The 13,561-nt window shown below is 37.4% G+C and overlaps 1 protein-coding gene and 1 pseudogene across 5 annotated transcripts in view; both read right to left on the minus strand.

Annotated features, from left to right (window-relative positions):
* LOC133256450 (BCL2/adenovirus E1B 19 kDa protein-interacting protein 3-like) overlaps nt 1-6,323 on the minus strand; it is a 48,014-nt pseudogene extending 41,691 nt beyond the window's left edge.
* The window catches only part of BABAM2 (BRISC and BRCA1 A complex member 2), a 438,330-nt gene that overhangs the window by 245,995 nt on the left and 178,774 nt on the right, over nt 1-13,561 (minus strand). The gene's annotated exons all lie outside the window — the stretch shown is intronic.

A 13,561-nucleotide genomic window follows, 5' to 3' on the forward strand; every position in this document is an offset into this window, starting at 1 on the left:
TCTGGGATTCTCCAGGCAAGAACACTGGAGTGGGCTGCCATTTCCTTCTCCAAGGCATGAAAGTGAAAAGTGAAAGTGAAGTCGCTCAGTCATGTCCGACTCTTCGTGACCCCATGGACTGCAGCCTACCAGGCTCCTCCGCCCATGAGATTTTCCAGGCAAGAGTACTGGAGTGGGGTGCCAATGCCTTCTCCGAAGCATTCCCTACACACACACAAACACAAAGTCAATCTCTCTTTCCCCACCACCACCCACTGCAAGACACAGCTTCTGTTTAGACTCTTAATATCTCATTCTTAAATATAAAAGAACTACCAGGTTTTCAAGGAAAGCTTCCAACATAAACAAGAACTCAGAGAAAAACTGAAATAAAAAAACACAGAATTAATATCCTAAAGATATGATAGCAAAGTTTAAAATATCAATGGAAAAGATAACGACAAAAAAAAAACAAAAAAAAACCTCCCAGAAAGTAGAATGAAGAAAAGCAAAGAGAATCAGGAGAGGCATAACCAAAAAAAAGGAAAGAAATATAATCCAGAAGTCTAATTTCCAATAAACTGGAGTTCTAGAGAAAGAGAACAAAGAAAATGAAATGGAGTACATTTTCAAAGAAAAAATATAAGACAATTTCCTAGAAAGATAAGAGTCTCCATGCCAAAAGGGTCCCAACTGCCTACACATTCACCTTCTGTTTATCCACACTGAAGAAGGACAAAATGAACAGGCAACTATATTATGATGAATTACATGAGTAGACTTTTTTGTTTTGTTCGAACAGCAGGGTTGCTTCTCTGCTAATTTGCAGAGAAGATCTGCTTAAACAGGTATTAAAATTAATTTTGCATTCTTGAAAGAAAAATAAATCAAAAAGTTGCTAAAGTACAGTGGCAGAGCAGAGGAAAACCAAGTCAACATTTGTTTTCTCTTAATTTGGAGGACGGGAAGGGGGCGAGAGAGGATCAGATAGTTGGATGGCATCATCAACTCAATGGACATGAGTATGAGCAAACTCCAGGAGATAGTGAAGGACAGGGAAGCCTGACATGCTGCAGTCCACTGGGCTGCAAGGAGCTGGACATGACTGAGCACCTGAACAACAACAATTTGGAGAGTAGGCTGACTACACAGATATTTTTAAGATATATGAAGCCATTAGAAACAATTCAAGAAACCATGTTGGAATCAAGGAAAATGCAATTTATTTGAGACTTATAGGTGCATTTTTGTGCTTGTCCTAAGAACTTTTTTGAAATTATTCATTTGAAGAGGAGAAAAATACATCTCTACCAAAGTACTTGTTTTACTATTTCAAAGAAGTTTTACAGTAGTTAAATTATAAAATCACAAGACTAGAAAAATAGATAAGGCCCTTGAAAGCATATTTAAACATTTGCTTTCCTTCAGGCAAGAAAAAAAAAAAAAAACACCTCAATCAATCACAAAAGGAACTTACATGCCATGCCATGCTAAACTTAAAATAAAAACAACTGTTAACCCTGAAACAGGTGTCCACATGCATTAAACAAGTATTCATTGATAAACCCTTCCACTGGTAAAGTGAAAATGTAAGCTCCTCAAAAATGGAGGCATGTTTACTCCAGGGTCCAAATTTACTCACAGTGGTTAATAAATAATTAAATTAATTTAGTTAGGAAGGGGGAAAAAAAAGAAAATTGTTTTATGAACTCAAAGAGTATTTGTGTTTTAAAGCCCAAGTCAAGTTTTTCCTTGTACTGGGGATTGTGTCAATGTGTTAGAACACTGGGTCATACACAAACCAGCCATATCCATGTGGATATGAGCTTCACACAGATACATCCAAAATGCTTTCTTCTATTTGTCTAAGTGCTAAATCATTTTTTCCTGCAGTTGGGCATATCCTATCTACAATTTACAGATGGACAAGCTCATTTGAAAACTGACTAATTAAAATATATTGATCATAAAATATGTACTGTTATCTTTTTTCCTTAACACATCCTAAAGCCAATCTTAGCTGAAAATGTATACGTATGTATCCTTGCACAGCATAAGACAAGAATATAATTCAATGAAACCTTTACAAAATGTCAGATCAATTACATTTTTTCAGTGCAGATGGATTTAAGGAAATCATCTCTGAAAACAGTACTTCATTTAAAGTAAAATAAAGACATAATTTTCCCTGATAAATCAATGTGTAGGAGATGCCAAAATATTAAAACTGCCATATATTAAAGATGCCATGATATGAATTTTTAAAGTACATACAAGTAGTTTGTGATGATCCTGAGGCAAAGTCCCAGAAACACTAAGATTCTCTTCGGTTTGCCCAACAGGAAGGAAAGAATGATAATATGATATACGAGAAATAAACTTTCAGTTATTGGGGCTAAAAAGCTCAAATTTTAGAGAAATCATTAACACATGACTCAAGTAATTAATTCATTTAACAAATACTTATTGAATATCAGCAATATGTAACTTTTCAACTACATCTATTATTCTGAAAGTGAAGTTGGTATGAAGCTGATCACACAGGCAAATCTTACCTCTCCCTCAACACAGGTCAGCATGACATTTCTCTAAAAGACTTCTTTATGAGGTTTTGAAATTCAGTGCCATAAAAGTCAGATGCATAAATCACTTCTGAAGAATACATTCACAATGCACCATGCATTGTGCAATGATTTCATGATTTGGTAGACTTTAGAGATTTACTGTTACTTGAGTTAAACATTAACAGACACAAAATATTTATCTCTTTGCCCATTAAAGCTTAATATGCACCTTAGAGCAATTTATGTATTTGTTAACACAATATAAGTTATGTTCTATTCATCTCCAACTGAAATGTGGTATTTAAAACATTCCCTATGTTACAGCTGATTATAAATGACATTTAAGAGCAGTATTCAAGTTGGGAAATACACAAAGTGGAAAGGTTGAAAGTGTTATTTCTTGTAAAAATGGACTGAAATGTCTTCCTTTTATTGGTCCTAGTACTATTTATTATTCTTCAGTCTGTAAGAGCAACCTTCTTTTTCTTTTTTTAAACAAAAATAAAAAAGAGATTAGTCTGGTGTGCTTCTAACACTACACTAAGTAAAATGACACCAGCAAGCCCAAATACATAGTCTATCTTTTAAAATAAAGTACACAGGACTGGGAAGGTGTCAAAAATGGGGACACTTTAAAGTTTACCTTGGGTTTCTTTCTTTATCATGGTTTCCTAACAGACTATGAGAAGAAGGGATTCTTAGGCCTTGTTTTCATGTACCACGGCCCCTAAACTACCGGTCTAGACCAGCTGTCAGAGTCCACCACTTAGGCTTCCTGGATTCCTCCAATGGATCAAATCTCTAGGATTATTCTCCTCAGCAACAGACTAAAATGTCAACAGCACATGAAAAGGCATCAACACTCTCTCTTCAGGAAACCACCTGAAATGGAGACACCCAAGGTGTACAACCAAAATAAACATCCTCCCCTCCACATACCCCTTGGCTCCCTCAAGACCTATAACTAGAAGGGAGGAAAGGAACTGCCTAGGTTATGGAGCCCTTCCAAGTTCTACTTTCAAATACAATTCAACACACCCAGAAAAAAATGATGGATACATTCTATGTACAAGCTTCTACAAGGGTTTACATTTATGTTGTCTGCTAGAGAAATGCCTATCTGCACGCATCTCTCAACAGAGTCAAGGCCTGCTCTCAGGCTGTTCCAGCCAAGAATGCCACTCACATCCCTGAGATGTCCTCCGCAAGACCTTCTCATCAAATGACACATCTCTTTTCCAAGCCCAGCTCTGAGTTCCCTCTTAACACCCTTTCAGAGGCCTTTTCAGACCCTTATTCTAGTCAATTTGGTAGTTTCTGTGACTTTTCTGTCTTTAGACCTTCTCTAAGTGTTAGCACAAGTGTAAAAACTGCATGTGTTTTACTCTCTTTTTAACATCTCTTACTACCGAACATGGGACAGTGCCCTCAATAAACACAGTTCATCAAATTACTGAATACACACATACAAGGAAGGAAACATCGTCTATGTCAAAGATGGCCACTTTCTAAAGCTAAGACAAAGGCAAGAGTTAGATACCTGGTTACTTAAAGGTTCAATCAGACCTCAGAGATACAATGCTGCCAGGTAACATTTTGTTATGAGTTTTCCAGGGATCATGACCGTACATACACAGTAGCAAGAAACATCAATAATCTCATGAAGTAACAGGTAAAATCATTTCCCAAGAGGAAGGATGGCTACTTAGAACTGGAAGCACAGAGAAAATGGAATATATATTTTCAGTCATTGCAGAAAATATGCTAAAGAATTGATAAATTTTTGAGCCACAAAAAGGGCCCAAAGTGAAATTAGAATCACAAATTGGTAGTGGACCAAATCAGCATGGTTCTGGAAATTTCTCCCATACTATTCTACCATCAGATTGTAAAAAGGGGGAAAGCACACAGCAGACCAAGCGCATGGCTAGGTGATAGTGAAGTGGTAGTGAAGCAGGAGGTGGTAGTGAAGCAGGTTTTGGGGACCAGGAAGGGGAGGGGATTAGCGTCTAGGAGTGAGTGGGCTTCTCAGGTGGCTCAGTGGTAAAGAAACTGCCTACCAAACACGAAACGTGGGTTCGATCTCTGGGTCAAGAAGATCCCCAAGGAAATGGCAACCCACTCCATTATTCTTGCCTGGGAAATTCCATGGACAGAGGAGACTGATGGGCTACCGTCCATTGGGTTGCAAAAGAGTTGGACATGACTTAGCAACTAAACAACAACAACAGGGAGTGAATGGCTCAAGGCACAGACCTGGATGGAAGAGGCAGTAGCTCAAGACTCTGCAAACAGAGGAGAGAACCTTAGAAGCAGAGAAGCAATGATGAGTATAAGGCACAGCAAAAAGGGGCAGTGGAAGCAGAGATGAAGGTGGAAAGACTATAGCAGGGTGAAGAATGATGGATGGATCACCATCTCACATCCAAAGTTGGTAAGGAGGAAGAGAATGGTACAGGTTGACAAAGGATTGCATTTTAATACTTCTTCAACAAGTCAAGGTAAGGGGGGAAAATGAGACCTCCACAGAAGAGGGAAGAATCAATTTTCACTTAGAATAGGAGGAGAGTGTTATTCGCTCAGTCGTGCCCGACTCTTTGCAACCCCATGGACTGCAGCTCACCAGGCTCCTCTGTCCATGGTGTTTTCCAGGCAAGGATACTGGAGGGGGTTTCCATTCCCTTCTCCAGGGGATCTTCCCGACCTGGGGATTGAACCTGGGTCCCCTGTACTGCAGGAAGATTCTTTATCACCTGAGCTATGAGAGAAGCTAAGAATAGGAGGGAAACTACATAAAGGAGTGAAGAAATGACATAAGAATAATTTTCTGAGGACTTACATGTAAGAGACTATAATGAAGTGGACATGAGTTATCGAACTTTATCCTTACAACTGGACTATGAAAGAGATATTACATTCATTTTAGAGAAGAGGACACAAATGCATAAATAAGTCAAATAACTTGCCCATGGTCAGAGTCAGTGATAAAGATGGGACTGGAACCCAGGGGTAACTGGGCCATTGCTGTTCTTAACCACTAACAGAATTAAGATGGTATAAAGTATTCCCTCTTCCCACATTTCTGTTCCTCATTCTTTTATCTTTAAAACATATCTTTTAAAGCTATGCAATACCAATTCTCAACCACATCAGAGAATTCACACCACACAGTTGCACTGCATTGAGAATGCACTGTAGTATCTTCCCGGGGAATGCGACACTTCTAACCTAAAACAGAAAAATGCATTATGCTGAAGAACAACTGCTCTCCACTTTCAAATCACTGGTATCAGAGTGAATGGCTTGGTTTTTATTTTCTCCTCCACAATCATGTCCCAAGGACACATCACCGTCACACCAACAAAATGTTAGGCAGCTCTGTTTAGTCTCAAGATTTATTTCCTCATCTCAGAAGAAAATAAATAATTTTAGATTATCTTCACTTTGTTACTATAACTCATTACTAAAAAGATACATTACTAAAAAGATATCAGCCAATGCAGGAGACATGGGTTCGACCCCTGGGTCAGGAAGATCCCCTGGAGAAGGAACTGACAACCTACTCCAGTATTCTTGCCTGGGAAATCCCACGGACAGAAGGAGCCTAGCAGGCTACAGTCCATGGGGTCACAAGAGTTGGATACAACTTAGCAACTAAACAACAACAATATGTAAGAACATATATTAAGGTATTATTACCTTAATTCTTATACACAGTGCAGAATTGTTTAAAAAAATAAACTGCACATAAACACATCTTTAGAAGAGTACCTGACAGAATTCCTGTACCTTTTCAGTAGCTGTATCATTTCCAACCCAGAGAACGAAGCAGATTTGTCTACCGAAAGGCAATGGGTCTGAAACAAACTCAGGAAGCCACTGGCCTCTTCTAATTCGGTGTAAACAGAGATTCACAGTCATTTCAATTCAGCAACCTAAGTTCTTCTAGGAACGAGATGAAGGAAATGGTAATAAAAGAAGTGTGAGCAGTATGTCATTAACAATGTGAGAAGCGCCCAGTGTGAATCAGTCTGGTGGAAAATGTGTGCTCTTAAGATGTGCTGAGGTGTGATGACCACGTCAAGCTGTGCTCAAACCCTCAGTTCAGGTGGACTGATGGTATTTCGTGGGGACAGTCTATGATGATCAAGTTACCACTGAATACACTAAAAATGACATCTTCTGTACTGAGCAATCTGCATCATGGAAAACAATTTCTCAACACAAAGGACACTCCTCTGGTCTTAGCCACAGATTGGCAATTAGGGAAGTGTGGTTCTAGCCTGTCTTCATCAATTATCTGCACCACAGACTCTGACAAGTTCCTCTTCTAAACAGAGGAAGCTACAACTTATCCAACCCATCTTAAGAGGGCTGTGAGAAGATGCACGTTAAAGTAAAGTGCTGTGCAGGGAGGGAGAAGGGACCCTGGCTGGAATCAGCAGTTTCATGATCAGCCCTCGAGTCTGTGTGGCTGTACTGTGTTTCCCTGCCTTTCTCTCCCCTTACTATTAATATATAAGATTGTTTTTTAGGCTCATTATTGCTTCACACACTCCTTGCTAGGAAGGAAATATTTCTATGCAATAAAAATTCTTTTGGTGTTTTTTACTCCCTTCTCATCCATGCAAAACAGGAAAGCATGACACATTGCCTTTTATGGTTACAAAAGATCCAGACTAAGGTTCTTAATGTTCTTAGACAATTGTACTCATAATATTACCACAACACTTTCCTAACTTAACACTGTTGGATGAGGAAAAGATGCCTTACATACTCCGAGCTTAGTATATCTCCAGGGAAGACATATCCTGACAAATGTTTACTAAATCAAGTCACCAGCTAATCAACCAGGGAATTCACTGAAATAATGAAATTGATATGCTTGTTGAGGGCTACTAAAAATGAGAATGTCAAGGTAATTTTACAAGGATTTAAAAGCAATTTTCTTTTATTTGAACCATGCTCTAAACAATGTGGTCTACAGGGCCCTGAAAATCAAGGGCATGGATTGGTCTCTCATAACAGGATCACTTGTTTTGTTTACTGTTATTCATAACCATTACCACAGAAAGTGCTGGAAAAATGGAATATCCACACGAAAAAGAATGAAGTTTCACCCTTACCTAATACCATATACAAAAATTAACTCAAAAAATTAACCTAAATGTAAGAACTAAAACAATAAAATTCTTAGACGAAAACACAGGACAAAAGCTTCACACTAGCTTTGGCAATGATTTCTTGGATATGATACCAAAAGCACAGATAACAAAAAACAACAGGCAAATCTGATTCCATTAGGAATTTTTTAAATTTTCTGCATCAAAAGCATCAACTGAATAACAAGGCAACTCAGAGAAAGGGAAGAAATGTTCACAAAGCATACATTTGATAAGGGACTAATGTCTAGAATATAGAGAGAATGCCTGAAACTCAACATCAAAAAAACAAAATAACCTGACTCAAAAATGGACAAAGGACTTACACAGACATTTCCTCGAAGAAGATATATGAAAGACCAATAAGCACATCAAAAGATGTCCAATATCACTTATCATTACGGAAACTGCCAATCAAAACAATAAGACACCACCTCACCCACATTAGGATGGCCTCTCTCTAAAACACAGAGAACAACAAGTATTAGCAAGGATGTGGAGAAACTGAAATTCTGTGCACTGTTGGTAAGAATGTAACATGGTAAAGCTGCTGCGGAAAACAGTATGACAGTTCCTCAAAAAATTAAACATAGAATTACTGAATGATCCAGCAATTTTACTTCTGGTATATACCCAAAAGAACTGAAAGCAAGGTGTTGAAGAGATATTTGTACACTTATTTTCATAGCAGCATTATTCACAATAGCTAAAATGTGGAAAGAACCAAAGTATACATTGAAAGATGAACAGATAAGCAAAATATAGTGTATACACACAAACACACACATATATACATTAGACTATTATTCAGCCTTTAAAAGGAACGAAATTCTGCATTATGCTACAACACAGATGAACTCTGAGGACATTATGCTAAGTAAAATCAGCAAGTTAACAAAAAGACAAACACTATATGATTCTATTTATATGAGATACTTAGAGTCGTCAAAATCATGGAGACAGAAAGTGTGACCATGATTTCCAGGGGCTGAAGGGAGGGGAGAATGGGAAGTTATTGTTTAGTGAGCACAGTGTCATTTTTGCAACTTGAAAAGAGTTATGAAGATGGATAGCAGTGATAACCGCACAACCATGTGAATGCATTTAAACCACTGAACTCTATACTACTTAAAAATGATTAAGATGGAAAATTTTGTCATATATATCTTACCACAATTGTTTAAAAAACCATCAGCTGATAGATAGCTCATCTATAAACAGTACCATCTCTTCCACTAGTTCTGGAGATTTTTTTCCCTCTTAGGCAAGGAGTTTATGGATTTTTCTGCCTCATCCAAGTAGTCTGCCCAATAGACAGACTATGTAACTGTCCATCTACATAACTGAGATCACACTCACTTTCCCCGCAATGTTCCAATATTGTTTTCATTTAATAATTCACAGGCCCTTAATAATTTTTTAAATGCTGTATGACACAGTTATTTTTAAATGAGCATCACAGAATTTTAAGGATGAACCTCAGAGATTATCTAGTCAAATTCTGGAATTAAAAATAAGAAGGCTGAAACTCAGACAGGTTTCTTAACATTCCCAGAAAACATGATTAATTAAGGACAAATAAAATACAGGGCATTCAGTGTTAACTATTTTGAAAAATCCAACCTAAAAATTGGTACTTATAAAAAGTTACTCATTTTATAAAAGGACTGCTGAAGGGTTCCTTAAAAAATGAGCTCCTGTAGTTAGGAGCTATTTAAGAATTTACTATGCAAATAAATGTACAGTAAATCCATAGAAATATACCTCTAGTACATAGTTAACTATCAGCCCAGATTCATGACTGATCTTTGGGTAACATATTTGTAAAACAGAGAAGATAACTTTTACTGTTTATGCCGTTGTGAACAAAACATTAGGATAATTCTGCTTTCTTCAAAAGGGTCCATCTGAGAATAAAAAAGTAAAGCATTTTATCTTCTAATGTCTTTGACACTGTTTCAATCAATAAAATTAAATCCATCCATCTTTACTGCAAATTAAAGGGGGTGCTTACATTCTCAGAGAATCATATTCCTTAATAAGCACTGTAAATCCAAATAATGTAATTAGACTCTGAATTTCCCATGAAAAGAATTATGAAGGAAAGATACTTGACCAAGGATCTAGAGCTCAAAATTTTATTTAGAAATATATACAAAGGGAGTTACTCAGATTTCCTGGATCTCTCCCACGTACACATTATTGAACTTTTTTGTGGTTTTATCCTGTTAAAAAAAAACAAATACACTGGTCATACTTATCAACAGTGAAATAATGTACTTACTATACAGAACAAAGTTTACATAAATAAAATTGTACTGCAATTCAATAAGTAATCATAAAACTTTTCTTTAGTAAGCTATATTTCCTAATAAAGGAAACAAAGAGCTTTTATTTACCTTTTATTCTAATTTCTGCCTTATTTTTATGACAACAAAAAAGAAAATGAAGAAACACTGTCACTGAAGCCATCATCAAATTCTGAAGACTTTCTCTAGACGTGCGTGTAAAAGGTTTTTTTTTCCATTTAATGAAATAGTTCAGACAGATACAATTAACACCAACTTATCAATTATGCATATAAAGAAACACATAAAATACAAAAGAAGTGCCTGTGTATCCTCCACCCTCCATCCGCCTATCACCTTTCTCAATTATCCAACATCCTGAAATTTTTTGAGGCCACTTTGGCACACCTGATGCCTTTTTGAGTAATGGTTTTTATTGTCATTTTTCCCTTCTATAAATTTCTATTGCTTAGAAAATATTGATAATTTGATAGAGAAACTGAGATAAATATTCCCCAATTTATTTGAGAGTATATGTCAATTTGTATGTTCAACTGACACAAAAATAAGAGATGAAAAACTGGTTCAAGTTGCAAATATTAATAACTTTAAGATCTGAGTTGAAAATCATTTGTTTAATGAATAACAAGTGAACAAATGAATAAATGAAGAACAAGCAATGTAGCCATCATATTTTAACACTATCTTCCTCTCAGTCAGTGCTCAGCAGCAATAGACACAGTTGACCGCGCTTTCTTCTGGGCCATCTCCTCTCTCAGCTTCTGCAATGCCACTCTCTCCTGGGTTTTCTACCATTTTACTAACCACCCTTGTCAGTCTCCTTTACTGATTGCTTTTCCTCTGCAAGACCTCTAAATAATCTTCAGGGCTTGGACTACTCCGTCTCTGTACTTTCTCTTCAGATGACCCCAGGCATTCCAATGCGTCTAAGCAATGTCTCTGTGCTAAAAACTTCCAAGTTGTTTTATTTTTTCAAGTATCAAGAGATTTGGAAAGGAATTTTATTTTAACAATCCAAATTACCAATACATCTGGGCAATACTTCCAAGTTTACATTTCCACTTCAACCTCTGTTCCAAACTCCAGACTTAACTTACAGATCCTGTCTACTGAATATCTTGACCTAAATATCTATTGTGTGCGTGTGCTCGGTCATTCAGTCATGTCCAACTCTTTGTAACCCCCTGGACTGTAGGCCACTAAGCTCTTCTATCCATGGAATTTTCCAGGCAAGAATACTGGAGTGGGTTGCCATTTCCTACTGCAGGGGATCTTCCTGACCCAGGGATGGAATCTGCATCTCTTGTGTCTCCCGCATTGGCAGGATCGGTAGGTGCATTCTTTACCACTGCACCACTTGGGAAGCCCAAACATCTACTAGGCAGCTCCAAATTAACGTGTCAGAACCGGAATTCTTAGTCAACCCTTCACCTCTGCATCCCACCCCAAACTTGTACCCCTCTCCCTCCCTATCCTCCCCATCTATGTAAAAGGCACCACTATCTACCCGGTTACCCAAGCCAGAAACCTAGTAGTCGTCCTTGCTTTCTATTAGTAATGAATTGTCTTGACTTAATAATGGAAGGGAAAGAAGCAGTAAGTAGAACTTGACATGGAACAATGGACTGGCTCCAAATTGGGAAAGGAGTATGTCAAGGTTATACACTGTCACCCTGCTTATTCAACTTACATGCAGAGTACATTATGTGAAATGCCAGGCTGGATAAAGCACAAGCTGGAATCAAGACTGCCAGGAGACACATCAATAACCTCAGATGTGCAGATGACACCCCCTTTATGGCAGAAAGTGAAGAGGAATTAAAGAGCCTCTCTTATGGAAGTAAAACAGGAGAGTGAAAAAGCTGGCTTAAAACTCAACATTTAAAAAACTAAGATCATCGCATCCGGTCCCATCACTTCATGGCAAATAGATGGGTAAATAATGGCAACAGCGAGAGACTTTATTTTTTTGGCTCCAAAATCACTGCAGATGGTGACTACAGCCATGAAATTAAAAGATACTTGCTCCTTGGAAGAAAAGCTATTACAAACCCAGACAGCACATTAAAAAGCAGATACATTACTTTGCCGACAAAGGTCTGTATAGTCAAAGCTATGGTTTTTCCAGTTGTCGTGTGTGGATGTGAGAGTTGGACTACAAAGAAAACTGAGCACCAAGAATTGATGCTTTTGAACTGTGGTGTTGGAGAAGACTCTTGAGAGTCCCTTGGACAGCAAAGAGATTAAACCAGTCAATCCCAAAGGAAATCAATCCTGAATATTCATTGGAAGGACTGATGCTGAAGCTCTAACACTTTGGCCACTTGATGCAAAGAGCTGACTCATTAGAAAGACCCTGATGCTGGCAAAGATTGAAGGCAGGAGGAGAAGGGGACGACAGAGGATGAGATGGTTGGACGGCATCACCGACTCAATGGACATGAGTTTGAGCAACCTCCGGAAGATGGTGAAGGACAGGGAAGCCTGGCGTGCTGCAGTCCATGGGGTCCGTGCAAAGAGTCAGACACGACTGAGAAACTGAACAAATAATCTGATGAAAACCGCACTTAAGACTGTCCTTCCTTCTCAAGATACTGAAACTCTAGTGAAGTAAAGAAAAGAAGTCTGATAATAGTGTCTGGCACCTTTGTTGTATTTTCTGAGCATTTTCTTTGGGGTGGGATTAAAGAGGGGGAGGGAGGTTAGGAAAAGAATTGAAGCGATATGATCAAATTAGACATTGGGAGCATTCTGGGTATTCAGAACTATCCATGCTAACAAATATTTGTACTTCAAAACCAAAGACAGTTGTCCTTTTTTAAAATAAAGTTCATCTTTCTCTGAAATAATATTCATTTAGGTTTAAATTACCTCAAAAAGAAGAGCCTTTATTCTTAGAATGTAAGTTCTAGAATCTTATGTGAAAATGTTTGTGAGATAAACAGCTCTTCCATACACTACCTCTTGTGAAGTCTGTAATCAAGGATAATTATACCACAGCATAAAAACCAAAAGTTACTACAATTTTAATAGCATTTTATATACTCTATAAAAGTATTTTAAATTCATAAAACATAGGAACAAAGAGTAGCAGTCTTCTCTTAAGGATCTCATCCTTAAAGAGCAAAAAGTTTACTTATATATGCTGTAAGAAGATATTCAAATACAGAAAGTTAAACTTTGTATTACAAACATTTTTGTACTTTTATAATTAACTAGTCTCTCCACTCCCATTAATTATATTTAATTCTATTGTCAGTAAGTAGACAAAACTCTGGGCAATTTTAGTGTTTGTCTCCAAAACCTAAAGGCTGAAAGGTTTGCTCAGGTTCTGAAAATGAAAGATGATAGTATTTGAGAGAATACTTATAGATTTTCTCAGTCATTTACTCCCACTACCAATTTGCAATTAATGAAAGAATATGTCGAGCTGAAAAACACTGCTGATCATCTAAATTAGGTACTGATGATACAAAGATAAATAAAGTACTGAATCTATCTTTTGCAAGCTCATGGTACAGATACATAGCATAAAAAATGAAATGAT

This window comes from Bos javanicus, chromosome 11 (genome assembly GCF_032452875.1).
Source record: "Bos javanicus breed banteng chromosome 11, ARS-OSU_banteng_1.0, whole genome shotgun sequence".
Taxonomy (NCBI): domain Eukaryota; kingdom Metazoa; phylum Chordata; class Mammalia; order Artiodactyla; family Bovidae; genus Bos; species Bos javanicus.